At 46.1% G+C, this 18,679-nt stretch overlaps 1 pseudogene; it reads left to right on the top strand.

Moving 5' to 3' along the window:
- The window catches only part of LOC118570305, an 81,070-nt pseudogene extending 63,792 nt beyond the window's left edge, over nucleotides 1–17,278 (top strand).
- Nucleotides 17,279–18,679: the final 1,401 nt, after the last annotated feature.

Genomic DNA, 18,679 nt, shown 5'->3' on the forward strand with positions numbered 1-18,679 from the left:
CTTCCAGAGGACCTGAGTTCAATTCTCAGCACCTACAGCTCACAACTGTCTCTAACTCCAGTTCTAGTGGACCAGATGCCTCTTCTGTCTTCTGCCAGTAATGCATGTCCATGGTGCACAAGCCTATGTGCAGGGAAAACACCCATACACACATGATAAAAGTCAACATTAAAGATGGATGCATATAAAATGACAATATATCTTTAAACTGAAGGAAGAAAACTTACTACTATAAACACTGAATCAGACATTCCCTTGTCATGATGGTTCCTGAGACTTTGGGGCAGGGCATATGACATAGATGTCCCATCTGTGGAATACTTGTTGTAAATCTGTGATATAGTCCTATTGTATCTTTTGATTGGAGGCAGTACTTTCAGCTAGGATATATTCTCATGACAGAGGGAAAGACATCTAAATTTTTGCAGGGTGTCTGTAAATCTGTGTCTCATCATCAGAGAAGGTGATGGTGCCTTCCAGTTCTTGCAAAAGGTCTTGATCGGATCAGTTCTCTGTAGTTAAACACCTTTGAGCTATTTCCAGCAACTGGGACTTATTTATACTTTTATTTCTTTTAAATTTTATACTTTTTTCTAAGATCTGGGGCCAACTGGTTGACAAAGGAAATCATTTTAGCACTTGTCCATAATCTTTCTAAAATTATGTTTTGAAAATTGTTTAAGTTCTCTTGTTCAGTGTTTGAAAGAAGGGAAAATCCATTTTGATCAAGCTGTGTTATCTGGTAGGGATCCCCCTGATCCACATTTGGTGGTTTCTCCTTCCTTCCTTCCTTCCTTCCTTCCTTCCTTCCTTCCTTCCTTCCTTCCTTCTTTCCTTCCTTCCTTCCTTCCTTGCTTCCTTTCTTTTTCATCAAAAAATGTTGGGTTTTGAGTTTTCCAATCATATGGACCATTAGGTGACAAGAAGACATAAATCATGAAGGAGAAAGGAGTGGAAATTTCTCTTTTCCTTCGTGTTCAGCTCAGGGGACATTTCCCCTTCCCCAGGACTGCTTAGATCAGACATAGTTGGAGCCCATTTTAGGTTTCCTGGTGGGTGGCTTTACCTGGCAGGTCTGCATAAAGAAGGTGATTGGATCACTGGCCTGAGTACAGGTGTCTGAGATGTCTGCACTTCCTGTGCTGGGGAGGTTTTTGCTCCACCCCTTGGCATTCTTTTAAAAACCCTTTGACGGAGAGAGTCAGGGCCCAATGGATCAGGACCCAGGCCCTCTTGAGATTATCCTCTATTTTCTATCTTTTCCTCTCTCCTCCATCCTTCTAACTAATATTTCCTACTGCTTCCACTCAAGAGTACTCTGGGGAAATGTCAGGGTGGGGAATGACCCCCCACAAGACATGGAGTGGAGGGAATGCTCACCTGGTAATATTTCCCGTGTGCAGTAACTTAGATAGCAGAGGGCCCTGAATGAGCAGCCTGACCTCTCCTCACCTCCTCAGAGACCAACCCTGACCATGAGCAGGAGTCAAGCAAAGAGCCAAGCAAGTGCTCCCACTCAGGGAGGACGGAGAGGGTCTTTGTTTCTGTGGTTTTGTTTGTGTTTGTCTCTGGGTGACTTGGCAGAACCAAAAAAGATTCGGATCCCCAACAGGAAGGACACATGTCTTAAACCAGGGGGTTCTCATATCAGAGAAAGCCACTGGCCAATACAATGAAACAGATGGACAGAAACATACAGACAGAGAGGCAGACACACACACACACACACACACACACACACACACACACACATACACACACACACATACACACACACAGATACACAGGCACAGACAGACACACAGAGAGACAAAACACAGAGATATACACACGCACACACACACACACACATACACAGGCACAGACAGACAGACACACATACACACAGACAAAACACACACAGATGCAAACAGATACACAGGCACAGACAGACAGAGAGAGAGAGAGACAAAACTCACACACAGAGATACACACACACACACACACACACACACACACACACACACACACTGTGATATCCACAAACAACAGCAGAAAGACACAGAGAGAGAGACAGACAGACAGAGATAGAGAGGAGAGAAGAAGGAGGAGGAGGAGGAGGAGGAGGAGGAGGGGGGGGGAGGAGGAGGAGAAGGAGAAGAAGAGGAAGAAGAAAAGTAGGAAGACATGTAGTTGTGACCACCTTCTCCCTGGACACTTCTGTTTTGATCTTCTGGAGAATACCTTGGGAAGGTGGGAAAGCAAGTTCAAGAACAAAGAGATCCTGGATGGTGGAAGGCTTGTGAGGAATCATGGGAAGACAGTCTTCAGAGCACAGACGCCTTAGGTCCAGGGGAGCTGTCTGAGTCCTCCTCCTGGAGGGGTCCGCAATGGTGACTAGGTTTAGGCTCCTGCTGATCTCAGTGGTGCTGAGGGCATCACTAGCTACCCCCTCTGCTCCCCTGCCCTCCTCATTCACTCAGCCCCTTCCCGGCCCTCCCGCGGTGACTTTCCCCCTAACTTTGTCAGTGCAATGAAGAGAATCCAGGAGGGACAGGGTGAGTTCCAGGGTGACTGGACATAAGTCCTGATGATACTGAAGAGAAGCCCGGGAGTTTCCTGTGAGGACTGTGATCTTCCTGACTCAGTAGTCCAGTGTCCCCCTCCCCCTCCACCAGTTATTTCCCTGTCTCCAGACAGCCCATTAGAACTAAATGCCTCCAAACTAGGGAAAGCTTTCCCCAGGTGGCTGCAGCCTTTGCCATGGTTCCTCCTGAGACCAGGCTACTGATACCTGTGACTGGAGCTGTGGAGAGAATTGGGGAGTCCTCAGTACAGCCATGCAGAGGAGCCTGTGCTGGGTTTCTCAAAGTCCTGGGCACCTGGGCTGTGAATTCAGTCCTTCACGAGCTCAGGGCTTGTGGGTTCCTAGTTTCCATCTTTTCCTAATCTCTTCTAATCTCTTTGGGGTCCTTGCAGAGCCCCGTGGTTCCGGACCTCCCTCCTAGTGATCCAAGGTCCAGGTCACACTCCTTGGTCTGGGTCACACTGGGGCGCAATGTGAACTGAGAGGCGAGGACACCTTTGTCCTGGCCCCCCACACCCCGTGGTCCTGCATCTCACTCAGCCGCAGCTGTGCCCTCAGGGACCCTGGGCAGCAGAATCAGAAAAGATAGAGAAGGAGTACAGTCTGTGCCTGCAACTGGTGTCAGGGCGGCCAGCAGCCTGAATGTGCACAGTGCTTGTATATATATCAGGGCGGTGACCACTGTCCTAAGAAGCAAAAAACCACAAGGGTGTACCGCTTACCGGAAATGTTTCTCTGTTTCTTCAGATCAGAGGGAGCTCAAATTCCCCTCAACAACCTTCAACCCAAGAATTGGAGAAGTCACCATCAGGCTCCCCAAAGCACCCAGAAGAGCCTGCTTGCCTTATTTGCCACACTTGACTTAGCTCATGAGTTCCAAGGAGTGGGGAGAATGGCTCCCCATTGCCTGAGCCCTAGGACTAGCCTACCCCAGCGCTTAATTTTTGTCCCCCACCTCCCTGGTTACGGACCTCATCTTGTGGAAAAATTAAAACGTGCCCAAATTCTAGTACAATAAATAATAAATAAATAGCAACTAGGGGTTTAAAAAAACTTTTGTGTAGACGTTTGAACTCCCCCACTTTTCCCCCAGAGACAGGGTTTCTCCATTTACCCCACTTTAGACCAGGCTGGAACTCACTTTAGACCAGGCTGGCCTTGAACTCAGAGGATTTGCCTTCCTTTACCTCCAGAGTGCTGGGATTAAAGGAATGCACTACCACTGCCTGGCTTGACTCCTGAACTTTTACAATTCATAAAAGACAAAGAATGAATTTAGACTGTTGCAGGATCTTCGGGGCATAAACGTGAGAAACAGTAGAGACTCTCCAGCTAGGGCTTCCTGTTCCTACTAGAAATCCTCAAGGACATTACATTATTACCCTTGACTCCAAAGACTGCTTTCTCTCTCTTCCTTTACAACCCCATAAGGAACATTCTTTTTTTTTTTCTTCTCAAATTCTTTGTTCCTACTTTAAACAGTCAACAACAACCAATATCCTGGTAACTGCAAAATTAGGGGATGAAAACTAGCCTTATTATATGTCAATATTCTGCACATAAGCACTTGAGCCGATGTTGATTAAATTTCCCAAGGTATTGGTCATTTGTTCTATGGATGACATTTCTCCTCTCCTGCTCCTAAATCAATACTTAAGTGAGTGCTTAACTTTCATGGTAAATAAACTTAAACGAGAAAATTTTAACATAGCTCCCAGATAAAATAGGTAAAACATTGCAATTACTTAGAATATATTATAACTTCACAACAAATTGGCCATCATCCCCTCAGCTTAAAACTTTAAACCTAGCTACATACATATTGTTTGTTTTTTACTTTTGTGCTTACTCTTGGTCTGACACAAATGATCAGACACTCTGAGTTTGAGACCAGCCTGGTCTACAGAGCTGGTAGTGGGACAGCCAGGCAACAGAAAGAACCCTGTCTTGATAACCCAAAGAAAAGAAATAAACTAAATAAAAATATCAATATAGAAGGGACTCAGATATTTAGACAATATGGGGCAACTGCATGGAGTCTGTCTGATGGTCAAAAGGTGTTTATTTTAAGTTAACTTACAATAAGCAAAGGCTAGTTGGTACGGGATCCAGGAGAGATGAGGTCCGTCCAAGGCTGTTCTCTGGAGAACTCTGCTTTGGCTCAAAGTATCAGCATCCAGCATCCAAGACAACAAGGTAGCAAAGAGAGCAAGTGTGTAGGCATTTCAGGTCTGAAGGGGTCCCCCTGGGCCACACCCCAGGGGGGCGCCATACCTAGGAGCTACCTGCTACCTAGTGGGTGGCGCTGCTTCAGGGGTAAAGCACAGACAACCACCCCTACACCCAGCAGTGGTGGCACACGCCTTTAATCTCAGCACTTGGGAGGCAGAGGCAGGCAGATCTCTTTGAGTTTGAGGCCAGCCTGGTCTACAGATCCAGTTCCAGGACAGTCAGGACTTCACAGAGAAACCATGTCTGGGGAAGGTTGGGGAGAGGGATACAGGAGGCATATAGGTCCTTGTGTTCACAGATAAGCTCTGGGTAAAGCAGGAGTATTAACCTCACAGGGTTATCTCTTAAAAGAGGAAGATGTACAACCTGTTTTCTGTCCAGAAAGCTGGGTACAGATGTGGTTAGTAGCCTGGTGACCTCTGTCCTATCTGCATGGCCAGGCCACAGCAGCTTCCCCAAACCCTTATCTTGAGGTTTTTATCTCGGTCAATCCACAGCACTATCTTCCCCCAGACCCTGTTGTGAGCTGGTGTCCTCAGTTAATGTGTAGAACTGTCTTTATGGAAGATGTCACTTGTACTTGAAAGAGTTTGGATGTGGTCATGTCTCAAGCTTTGCTGTGCACAGGAGATTGAGTTAATATTTACCAGGAAACATTTTTTTTCCAAATTGTATTGTGTTTAAATATGCCTAAACTACCTGTGGTCAGACTATCAATGTTTGACTCAACCCTGGCCACTGAGTCAGGTTAAACTGAACTTCCTTCTTGCTTCTTGGGGACCAACTCTCTGCTGGCTGTGGTGTTTGCAGAGACCCTGACAGGTGGCCTCCCATATGCAATCTCATAGGGGATGAATGCTGCCTTGTAAGTGGTACATCTTACCCGAGGAAAGGCCATGATTAAAAGGTTGGACCAATTTTCACTAGTTTCCAAAATTAATTTAGAGAAGGCTGACTTAATAGTCCAGTTCTGCCTTGGACCCTGTCCTGAGCTCTGAGGTCAGTAGGCACAATTTCCAGGTTACATCTAAGGCCTTACTGACCAGTTACGCTATGGCAGAGTGAAGGCAGGCCCATTGACTGATCCTATCGACGGGGCAGTCCAAACCTAGAAAGGATCTTATGTGGAGGAGTCTTGACCACTGCCAAGTAGCAAAGGCTTCTATCCATTCTGAGACGGTGTTAACATACACTAATGGATACTTAAACTCCTGTGAGAAGTATCTGTCTCTGTGAAGTCAAATTTCCATTCCTTATCAGGAGTTAGTCCCCTCAGGTGAACACACAGCTAGGACTACGCAAAAAATCCTGTCTCAGCCCCACGCAACCTCAGACCCCCCAAAAAATATGTGTATACTGAATTTAACAGGTCTTTATTCAGATTGACAAAGAACATAGCAACCATTTGATCACAAATGAAATAGGCATTTCCACAAACTTCTTGAAGTAAGATAATTATAAGAGAATAGCTGAAAAATTTTATGTAAAAGTCATATAATATAGATATGCATACATCTGTAGAAACATGAATATCTATAAAGCAACCACAAGAAGAAAGTTTACAGACATCTGAAGAGAAAGAAATATGCATTTTAAAGATGCCAGGTGAGCAGTCAGATGGCTTCCAGTAAGGAAAAAGAAAGACAGACATTACCAGTGACTTCTACTAAACAACCAGTCAGGGATTTCTGTTTCCTATGATTAGATGTTACAGGTTTCCTTGAGTGATACCTGAGAAGTTTGAATATTGCCAGTCTACTGTTACTATAGTTTCCAAATTAATTTGTGTGAAATAGTAAATTATACATTAGTAATAATTTAGTAGCACACTATCAGAGCTCAAAATCCAAGAATCAGTCAGGCATGGTGGCACATACCTTTAATCCCAATGCTAGCAAGGTAGAGGCAGGTGGATCTCTGAGTTCCAAACCAGCTGGTCTACATAGTGAGTTCCATTCCAAGTTGTGCTACATAGTTAGACTCTTTCCCAAAAATAGAACTGTTTTCAACAGTAAACTCTCCATACTTTAGATCCTTATGTTATCAATGTTTATATGCATCGTGTGTGTGTGTGTGTGTGTGTGTGTGTGTGTGTGTGTGTGTGTGTGAATGCTAGAGCACTTGTGCAAAAGTGCCCATGTGGAGTCAGAGGAAACTAGTGTGAGTTCACTCTCCTCCATCACAGGTTCTGGATGTGCAGAAGCAGCTTCTCTGCACACAGTGGAGAGCAGCCCTGACCCAGAACCTGCATCAGGAGGAGGTGCACTCAGTAGCACCAGCTAGGCACACCTGAAGAGAAGCACAATGAGAATGACCAGAGAGAAGGGGTATCAGCATTTTTTGGAAGCTCATAGATGATGATGGCCCTAGGCTGGTGTGGTGTTTGAAAACAAAAACTGTATTTCTAACTTGGAATCCCAGCAGCATGGTACAGAAAATCCCATCAGGTGGAGTGGTCAGGAGGCAGTAACATCAAGGGCAGTGCTCCATTGATGAGTAAGGGGGACCCACCTTGAAGCCTAACTGCTTAAGGGGGTCATGGCTAACAGAACACAAAATAGAGATAGATGACTGGCCACATTAGATGTGGATGGATTTTAATAATTAAAGACAAAACAGATGATCAAGAAGCTGAGAGCTGTTGTCCCATGAAAACCCCAGGTTCCTGTGCCCATTGTCTAAACTGAACCATTGAGGCTAGGGAAGTGGTGCAGCGGTTAATTACAAATAAACCTGAACCACCTCAAAGTGCCCCAGATTGCCTTCCTAGGAGGACCCATCAGGTCCCAACAAGAGTGACCATTCAGCCCAGCAGCAAGTGCAGTCACTGTTTCTGTATTACTTTATCACTGTCCTGTCACTCAGAGATGAACCCTGAGATGCTCCTGGGAATGTCTAGTGTGGTTTTTGAATGAGCCTGTCCTCAGTTGAGTAAGATATCTGAACACTTGGTCCCCAGTTGATTGCAGCTGTTGGGATAGGTTTAGGAGGTATGGCTTGGCTGAAGAAGTATGTCACTGGGCCTGTGGCTTTAAAACCCATTCCCATTCCCATTTCTTCATCTTTGGAGGAGGAGGAGGAGGAGGAGGAGGAGGAGGAGGAGGAGGAGGAGGAGGAGGAAAACTTGTGTGGTTGTGGCTGCCTTGTCTCTGGAAGCCTCTATGTGATCTTCTGGAGAATACCATGGGAAAGTAGAAAGAAAGTTCAAGGACAAAGGTCAGGGGGATTGTGGAGGGTTTGTGAGGAATCCCGGGGAAGACAGTCTTCAGAGCACAGATGCCTTAGGTCCAGGGGAGCTGTCTGAGTCTGCCTCCTGATGGGATCTTCAACTGTGCACAACACAACCAATTCAGGTGACTGGATTTTAGGCTTCCTGGGACCCCAGTGGTGCTGAGGGCACCACCAGGCAGTCCCTTCTGCCACCTAGCACTTTTCATTAGTGTATCTCCTGCCCAGCCACTGGACTTAACTTTTCCCCTAACTTCTTGTATCAACTGAAGCCTGGCTGGAGTAGAGCCAGGAAGAGCCAGAGGCTTCGTCAACATTGAGGTGAAGGGGAGAAGGAGAAGCCCAGGAGTTTCTAGCTACCCTCTGGGGTACTGGGCACTTCCTGAATTAGAGCCAGGTCCTTCCCCATGCCCCAGCACCCTCCATTTAGACCTTGGGAGCTCACCAGCCAGCAGAGTAGACCCCAGACAGCTCTGTAGAATCAAGACTCAGATTCTGGGTAATATTGCCCCAGGTGTCTTCAGCCTTTGCCATGGTTCCTTCCTGAGACCAAGCTACCAACATATGTGAGTGGAGCCGTGGAGAGAATCAGGAAGTCCTCAGTACAGCTCTGCAGAGGACTCTGTGCAGAGATTGGTAAATTCCCGGGCACCTGGGCTATGGAATGAGTCCTCCTGTGCTCCAGCCTTGCGGAACATGAGTTGTCCACCCCCACTGCATGTTCTGCACTGTGACATTCCTAGACTTCCTGAACAAGCAGGTGCCTCTGAATCATTTTTTCCTCTGCTGCTCTTGCTTCACACAATGTTAATCTCCTCCAGACCTCCAGCCTGCCCTTCTTCACTTCCTCTTTCTCAAGATTCTCCTCCATTCCTCACTCATTAGCCTCTCTGGGTTGCTTCCCTATCCCCCACCTGAGCCCTCAAGGTTTTGTGTTCCACTGTTTGCCTCTGTTGCCCCCTCTCCAGCCCTCCCTGATCACCCCACCTCCTTCCCACCTTCATTTCCTTCCTTCTGAAGACAACTGCTATCTTGTCAGCAAGGCTGTGCTTTTCTCCTTAACTCTGGGACACCGGAAGCTTCCTTATGCTCCACTCAGCACACATGTTGTATCCTACATGTTTTAAACTGTGCCCCATATCTCCTGCTTTAGATTCTGTGGATGAGAGTGGATGGATTTCCTGGGGTGTGTTCTCAGGCAGGGGAATGTAGTGATAAAACACCTTCCTGGGAGGGAGAGTTGGGGAAGGGATGTAAGGATGGAGAACTGGGTGCTGTACACAAAGTAGATAGTGAAGCTGTGTGCTGACCTCTGCCAGTAATCTCAGCTACAGGAAGGCTGATGAAGGGGATGTTGGAAGCTGGCAACCTGGCTTATACAGTGAGGGGAAAAGAAATGAGGAGAAGGACGAGGATAAATGAGGAAATGGAAACGGAATTGGGATGGAGTCTCTTCTTGTTCCTGGGGCCATCTGCTGTGATCTTCAGACAAAGTGCACTTAGAGGTGGAAGGTTGAAGAGCAAAGAGCTGTAGGAGAGATGGAGGCACAGGGCATGATGGGAAGACAGTCTGTGGAGGTGAGTGGGCCTGGAGTGCCAGGTGGAGATCACCTCATGTGCTCATGGCATTTGGCCTCAGCGACTCTGGTTATGTTCCTGAGGCAGTTTTAGAGCTTCAGTGGGGAGTTTGCTTAGCCACATTGAACTATGTCACCTCCTGCTGTCATTTTTTTCTTCCCAGAACCCTCAGGTTTTGTGCAAGGCTCTGAGGGAAAGAGGGTGGGGTAAGGGACAGAGCAAACTGCAGAGCTCTGACTGTGCAGTTATCTAGAAGGAGCCTGAAGGGTGGGGTAGTGGGGGCTGAGGAGGGCCTAGGATCATCAGCTCAGCTAGGAAGGCTCCTCCTCCCTGGTGCTGTGGCCCTCTGTCCCCTGCAGTCCTCTTGTTGAATCCCCTAGACTCATGGGCTCCCCTGGAGCACAGTGGGGGCAGAGCCAGGGTGTAATTAATGAACTTGATAACTGTGGCTGAGGCCATGAATCCTCTAAACCCAGACCTGTGAATAGATGTGAATAGACGGTAACTTCCTGCTGATGACATTCATGAAAATTCCACAATCAGGGCTGTGACTTCAGACAGTTCCAGTTTTGTGACATATCCATTCACTTCTTTTCTTAGAGGTTTTGTGATACATCAGCTTCCAGGAGAAGCTCTGGGAGGCTCAGGTCCTCTCCCTGAGACAGGCCATGGCACCTGGACAGAAGCTGAACAGCCTGGTCTCTGTGGCTCTGGTGTCCCCAGGACCCCTACTCCATGTGGTTCTTCCCCCACACAAACTGGCTGCACCCTCGGGGACCCGAGGCAGCTGAAGCAGAGCAGAAATTCAAGGCATAAAGTCGGTGCTTTGGACCTGTGTAGCAGTCACTTGCCTGCAGTCAGAGAGGAAGTATAAGGGGCTGTTGGTGGGGTTTCTTCACTTCCTCCCAGTCCATGCCACAACTCCCCAAGCTTGGCTGGTCTCACCTTCCACTCTCCCCCACTGCTGACCCCCTCTTTCCACTCCATCCTGTCCTACCCTACTGTCTAGAGCCCCCCAGGTCCTTGTCTTCTTTTTAGACCCAGCTCTAGGGCCCTCTCTGCTCTGCTGGCAGCCCTCAGCCTGTCCCTCCTTTCCCATTTATGTGTCCATCCGACCTCTAACCCCCAATGCCTTCGTGTCCCCCAACCCATCCTCACCCCCTCTTGACCTTGGTTGGGCTGAGGTACTTCCTCCTGGCCTATTCTTTACTTCACCCCTTTCTTTCCTGTCTTGATCCTCTGTCTAACCTTGGGGCCTTACTTACACTCTTAGCTCTCTCCTCCCTCTGAAACCTCAGCCCCACCACACCCCCACTGCCTGACATTCTTTCTCCCACCTGCCCATTCCCTTGTGACTCTCTCTTCCCCAACCCCAACAACACCTTTCCAGCATCTACTGAGATGATTGAGTGTTTTCTTTCTTTCTGTTTGTTTATATGGTGCATTACATTGATAGATTTCCATATGTTGAACCATCCCTGAATCTCTGGGATGAAGCCTAATCCATCATGGTGGATTATATTATTATGTGTCCCTGGATTCGGTTTGCCAGTATTTTATCCACTATTTTTGCACCAATGTTCATGAGGGAGATTGGTCTGTAATTCTCTTTCTTTGTTGCATCTTTGTGTGGTTTGGGTATCAGGGTAACTGTGGCCTAATAAAAAAAATTTGCCATGCCCCTTCTGTTTCTATTGTGTGGAACAATTTGAGGAGTATTGGTATTAGATCTTCTTTGAAAGTCTGGTAGAACTCTTCACTGAAACCATCTGGCCTTGGGCTTTTTTTAGGTTGGGAGTCTTTTAATGACTGTTTCTACTAGCTTAGGGGTTATAGGTCTATTTAAATTGTTTATTGAATTAATTATGGTATGTGGTAACTATCAAGAAAATTGTCAATTTCTTTTGCAAACTGTTTTTGTCAAATCACCAATAAATAATGATAATAGTAACAATAAATAAGGATAATGACAAATGTCTTAGAAAACCTTTTATACCCTCATACAAGTATGTCACCATAGCATTGATAAGACAAGGTCTCTAAGAGGCTTGGGACTCACCAAGTAGGCTAGACAGGCTTGCCACAGACTCCAGGGTTTCCCTGCCTCTGATTTCTTAGCACTGACAATAAAAGAACACAGGACCATACCTAGCTCTATTACAGGAGTTCTAGGGATCAACCCAAGCCCTCTTGGTTGTGAAGCAGGCCTTCTACCACTCAGTTATCATTCCATGCTTTGGACACACAGGAATTTTAGTAGTCAGCAAACAGCCAGAATTTTCTGGAGATAATGCCCATGTGCTCCAGGAATGACTCGCAGGAACCTGGTCAGAAGCTGGTCCATTCTGCATGAAATAGAAAATCCAGAATTTCCAAAAAAAGGTGGTGAAAAACATATATAAAAGGCCCAGAGAAATACATGGGTCAAAGTGGATGTGATAAGAAATATGTCCACTCTGTTCCATGGAAAAGCATGGAGGAATATTGCATGTCAAGCATGGAAAGAATGCCCATGGGAAAGGGCATGAGCCTCTTGAGAAGTCCAGTGATGAAAAGTATTCAAGGCTAGGGCTGGGAATGGCAGATGGTGTTCATGAAATGAGATGTAGGTAACCATGGGCAGAAAAATCCTGGTGTAATAGACAGAAGTAGAATGGTCAGGGGGCAATATCATGGAGGGACAATTGGGTCATTGGTAAGGTGTATGTAACCCAGGCTGTGACCTCAGGGTGGAATGTGTGAACCCAAAGTGACAGAATACACAGATTCTTCAGGTAAATAGATGGACACCCACTTACATGTTGCCAGATCTTGATGACCAGCCATAGGAATGCATGATCAGAAGACAGAGAACTGCCATCCAGGACAAAACTGGGCTCCTGTGCCCAGTGTCCACAACATTACTACTTCTCAGAGAGACCAGACTCCATTTTTAGAAGGAGAGACAAGATGTGAATAAGAAGGACTCCTCACCACACAGCAGGTGCAGCTCTTCTCTGGGGTTTATTTTCCACCTAGACAGACATATGCCCCTAGATTCTGCTGTGAAGGGCTAAAGGGTCAGTAGGCAGACAGTCTCTGTGAAACGGCTCAGCTCTGCTCTTGTAAGTTAAAGCTCTTATGGATAATATATGAATTGTGAATGTGAACTGATGTCCTCTATGTCATCAATCTGTGACACTGAGGCATGTGTGCCAGGCAAAGGTGCTATGTGGAGTTCTTGATGGGAACTAATTGAAGAACCACAAGAGATCCTAGAGTTTGAAAGCAAGTCTGTACAGCCACAACAGAGGAAGTCACATAATTTCAATGTGACTTCTGGCATGCTATTGGGCTCTGGGAGAGGGAGAGAGTAGCCCTCTGGTCCCGTGACACCAGTGACAATGCAGCCCCAGGCGACCACCATGAGCTGGGTCCCACCTCTACTGTGACATGAGGTAGACAGGCCCGGAAGTCAGAGAAGATCCCAGAAGTAAATGGTAACTGTGACATCGTGGATCCTTGTAGATCATAGCTATTCTACACAGAAAGATGTCTGTGTGACAAAGCTATTCTCCTCCAGATCACTTATTTAGAACTATACCTTATCATGAAGAATGACTCAGATTAATCATCCCCTAAACTGTCACCTCAGCCTCAAATCCCATGTCACTTGAATGAGGGAATGCACTGCACAGCAAAGCAGAGGGCAGTGGACCACAACACCAGTACCTTCTCCTGTCACCCAGAAGCCACAGGGAGCACAGGGCCTACTGTTGACTGTGAAATAGGCAGCTTTGATCTCACATGATGAAGGTGGTCTGGGGAGCAGACCCTAAGGTTGGGATACAGGCTATACTCTGATCTGGGGTCAGAAGACTGAGAGAAAGGCCACATCTTGTCCCCTGTCCACTTGTATGTTATCATATCTGCCATCACACCCAAGGCAGAATTGGGCTTTTGATGTGGAGATAGAAATGGTGTGACTTGTCGAGATGCAAATATTTAGTGCCCATCCTTTACAGAAAACTTGACTCCTGCCAAATGAACAGCACTATCTGATGTTTCTGCCCCAGATGGTAGACCAGATGGACTTGGGGTACAAGGGCAGGAGCTTCCCTGTGGCCCACTGGGTACCACTACAAAGCCCCATTCTCCTGCTTTGGGTTCTGTGGATGAGAGGGCACAGGATTGGTGGGATGTGGCCTCAGGTCCCAGAAATCAAGAGTTAAAGCCCTTTCCTGGTAAAATTGTGTAGATGTTCTTTAGGGGTAGAGCCTGGAGGTGACCTGGATGCTTGTTCCAGAAATAAGGTGGGAAATGAAGCTTGGCTTGGTGACAAGCCTATAGTCCCAGTCCTCAGGAGCATGAAGAAGGAGATCGCTGCAAATCAAAGACAGCCTGGGTTACACAGAATGTGATTCTGCCAAAAAAGCAAACATTAAATAAATACGCGAACAATGACTGGCTATGAAATAAATAAGCGAACAATGACTGGCTATGAACAGCCAAGAATATGGACGATGCTCAGTGCACAAGACTGGATGTGTCAGCTGACCTTCACTATCTGCTGGAATCCCTAAGAGGAAGGCTCTAATTCCAATGAAAGAATGGGCTTTCTAGTGAGGCCAGACCAAGCAGGGAAATAGCTAAAGCTTCTTCTCACATGTCTTTACATAGGATTCCTGTGTGTGGCCCAGATTAGAGGTGTGGTTTCCCACCCCAAAAGGTCTAGATTAGAGGTGTGGTTTCCCACCTCAAAGAACCAGATTAGAAGTGGATCCTCCAGCTTCCAAGGATCCAATTAATCAAATAATCCCTGACAGGTGTGCCAGCCACTTTTGGATGTTAGTTAATTGCAGATGTAGTCAAGTTGACCACCAAGAACAGACATCACAACAGGCAAACCATAACCACATATACATACAATATTATGATAATGTTTCAAAAATTCTGCCAGCCACCAACCAGGATGCTCATATGACCTGGGTCACCTGGGGGACATAAGGCTTTATACCCAGAGAAGGTCAGTTTTTTCAAATTAAAAGCATTAGTTAGTGTCAAAACCCTCCAGGTCCTTAAATATTTCAAGACAACGGCCTTCCAGTGGCTCTAAGATGACAAAATCACCAAGTCCCAGACTCTTCTCTTCCACACTACAGAGATTACTATAGACCTTGTTAGATGTTGCATCGGGGGCCTGACTGTCAGATCTCAACCCTCGAAATCATTTTACGGTGTCAGGACACAAGCCTTTGTGGTATGTGATCTGAGCCTCTCAGATGTTATAAAATTGGGCTCCTTCTGGGTAATTCCATGTTAGACAATATGCACACCTAGCTGCCTGCCTGAGGAATCTCCAAGTACAGGGGTTTCATTATGACATTTTCATAGATAAATATATATTTATATAAATATATATAAATAAAATATATTTCAGCCATACTAATCCTTACCTTATTACCCTCTTCTTCCCTCTTCCACAAGACCCCCTTCTCTTTAAGGTACTATTGCTTCTGCTTCACCCTTGTGTGTGTGTGTGTGTGTGTGTGTGTGTGTGTGTGTGTGTGTGTGTGTTTATGTGTGTCTCAACTTAATTAGGATTTTAGAAGTGTGGGTGAGTGGTTAAGTACAGGAACATGGGTATCTAAAAGTGGGCTACACCATTGTTAAAAATGTCTCTCCTGCTCCAGGACCATTTATTGTATTTATAACCCCAGGGAATTTCAATGCTTCATGAGCCCCTCTTCCTCCATTAAGAGAAGTTTGACAGACCTGATCTTGTACAGGGATCATGCAATTACTCAAAGCTGCTGAGAGTTCAGCAGAGCACAGCTCCATTATAGCAGGAAAACAGCATTTCACATCATTCCACACCTTCTTGTTCTTACATCCTTTCTTCCTCCTTCTGTGAGATGGTTCTTGACTCTTGGATGGGGTGATATAGGTGTTTGGTTTAGTAAATGGGTTTGCCCCATGCTTTGGGCTCATCCTCCTGGAACCACATTTTGGTGGCCCAGTTGAGGAACTCTCATCTCTTTCCTCTCTTGCTTGTGGTAGTTGTTGGAGCAGTCCATAGGCAGCAGAAGATTTCTGTCTGAGGAGACTTTGCAGTGAGCTCCAAAGGCCTGCAGGCTGGCGTCTGGAACACCTCCAATTCTCAGAGGTCAGGACAAACCAGGATAGAAGCTAAACAGTGTTTCTCAGACTTCTCTTGGTAGGGTTCAGGGCAAATTTCTTTGTAGTATGTGCCCTCTTATGGAGAAGGGAGAGTGACAGCCAATTTCAGGAGGCCTGAACATACTGTGAGAATGTTCTCCTCGTTCCCTATTTACAGTTGTTGCTGCTCTTCAGCATAGGAGGGAGAGAATGCCTGGATGACAGCATTTGTGTCTGCCATTTTCATTTCTGGACGGACATCCTGATGTACATACTGTGGGTAATTGGCTTTTGGCTCTCCTCAGGATGGTGAGTTCCTTTCCCTGTAGTTCCCTGAAGAAACACAGAACAAAAAAACAAATTAGGGATGGACTGTAGCTTTGTCAAGGCGAGAAAAAAAAACAATATGGGAAAGCAGGTGTAGTTTTCATTCATAAGAATAAAGGCTTTGGCTTTATTCGCTTGGAAACACGACCCTAGCAGAAATTGCCAAAGTGGAGTTGGATAATATGCCACTCCTTGGAAAGCAGCTAAGTGTCGTGTGCGCTCTGCCTCTCACAGTGCATCCCTTACAGTCCTCAATCTTCCTCAGTATGTGTCCAGCGAACTGCTGGAAGAAGCCTTTTCTGTGTTTGGCCAGGTGGAGAGGGCTGTGGTTATTGTGGATGATGGAGGAAGGCCCTCAGAGAAAGGCATTGTTGAGTTCTCAGGGAAGCCCGCTGCTCTGAAAGCTCTGGATAGATGCAGTGAAGTTTCCCTTTTGCTAAGCATATATCCTCGGCCTGTAACTGTGGAGCCTATGGACCAGTTAGATGAAGAGAAGGGACTTCCAGAGAAGCTCATCATGAAAAAGCAACAATTTCACAAGGAACGGGAGCAGCCACCCAGATTTGCACAGCCTGGATCCTTTGAGTATGAGTATGCCATGAACTGAAAGTCACTCAATGAGATGGAGAAGCAACAGCAGGATCAAGTGAACCACAACATCTAGGAGGCTCGTGAAAAGCTGGAGATGGAGATGGAGGCAGCACGCCATGAGCACCAGGTTATGCTAATAAGGCAGGATTTGATGAGGCATCAAGAAGAGCTTCAGAGAATGGAGGAGCTGCATAACCAAGAGGTTCAGAAAGGAAAGCAGCTAGAGCTCAGGCAGGAAGAGGAGCACAGGCGCCGTGAGGAAGAAATGCAGTGGCAACAAGAAGAAATGATGCATCAACAGCAAGAAGGATTCAAGGGAACCTTCCCTGATGCAAGAGAACAAGAGACACGGATGGGCCAAATGGCTATGGGAGGTGCTATGGGCATAAACAATAGAGGCGCCATGCCCCCTGCTCCTGGGCCAACTAGTACCCCAGCTCCTCCAGGACCTGCCACTATGATGCCAGATGGAACCTTGGGATTGACCCCACCAACAACTGAACGTTCCGCCAAGCTGACACAATGGAAGGAATTGGAGCAATTGGTGGAACTCCTCCTGCATTCAACCACCCAGCTCCTGGAGCTGATTTTGCTCCAAATACACGCTGCCAATACTAAATAAAGTCGCAGTGTCTAGTTTCCCACAACCCTTAAAAGAAAGGCCCTTTTTGGACTAGCAAGAATTCTACCCTGGAAAAGTGTTAGGGGTTTTCCCAATAGATAGGTCTTCCCTGCCTGTACTACTCTAGGGAGTATGCTTGGAGTCAGAGGGCAAGGGAGGGATGGTAGTTAACAAATCAAAGTCTGGTGTATATTGTTTTATCAAGTCTGTCTGGCGCATTCCTGAACTGTGTTGATTGTAGAGGGACTGGAGAACCTTAGCAAAATGAACTCAGAGAGCTCCATTAATCTTGATCATTCCTGTTGTCTTCTTCTTTCATCCATCATGTTTTATCTTTATTCCACTCAACCCCAGAGACACTGCCATATATACCACAAAAGCTAAACAACCTCCAATGACCCCAGAGATTGAGCTTTGGGTCATTTCACAGAAAAATACCCCATGTCCAGCAGATGACAATGAGTGGAGATAAGGGGCTCCTAAAACTCTCCAACACCCCAAAAAGTATCCCTAAAGAGATACAACTGCCAACAATAAAGAGAAGCTATTGGCCATCTTCAGGCTCTTAAACACTTGACAAAAAAGAACAACTAAAAATAATATAAATTAAAACGTTCCAGATGCAACCAGGATTCTCATCACAACTTTTCTCTACTAGAAGAAATGAAGTTCCCCACACTCTCTACATACTAATTAATCCTCATTCATGACCTGAATTATTACCAACACTACATCTATCAACCCCTTTGATGCCTTTACACTAGACTTTTCCTTCACACTGCTCTCTCACTAGATGCAGAGTCCCTTGTGTTTCCTTAAATCTTTGGGACAGTTGGTCAAGGCTGTCCCTGAATGCTAGGATAAGGACAGCTCCACCTCTGACTCCACATTTTCAGGATAAGCTCCAAGTACTAAACAGATGATCAAGTTTATTTTAAACTCTTCCACAGGATGCAAGGCCATGGGAGATGTCTGGACCAGCTCCTATCAAGTCTTTCTCATCCCTCCAATGGTAGTTAAGTTATGAGGCCTGTCTCTGTGGTTGATCTGATGAGAGGCAATAGCACTCCTCCTGCAGAGGCACAAACAGCTCATTCCTGTAAGCCTCTTGGAGAATTTTGTTAATTCTTTCAGTGAATGTTTGATGCAGCATACCATCTAACACATCTAGACTCTAATGGGTGACCATGATCAGAGGTCCCTCTGTCGTTATGAACACCTTATTTCTATGTTTCAGGGATTTCTTTTCAGCCCCAGCCACTATTGTCACATGACCTGCCTATCCTGAAACCATCCTTTGGTGTTTCTCACGTTAACCTCTGTGACTTACAGTTCTTTATTCTGGTTCACTGTCTATTTCTTGGTTCAATTCTGTGGTGTCTTTGGCCCATCTCAAT

Source organism: Onychomys torridus, chromosome 19, assembly GCF_903995425.1.
Source record: "Onychomys torridus chromosome 19, mOncTor1.1, whole genome shotgun sequence".
Taxonomy (NCBI): Eukaryota; Metazoa; Chordata; class Mammalia; order Rodentia; family Cricetidae; genus Onychomys; species Onychomys torridus.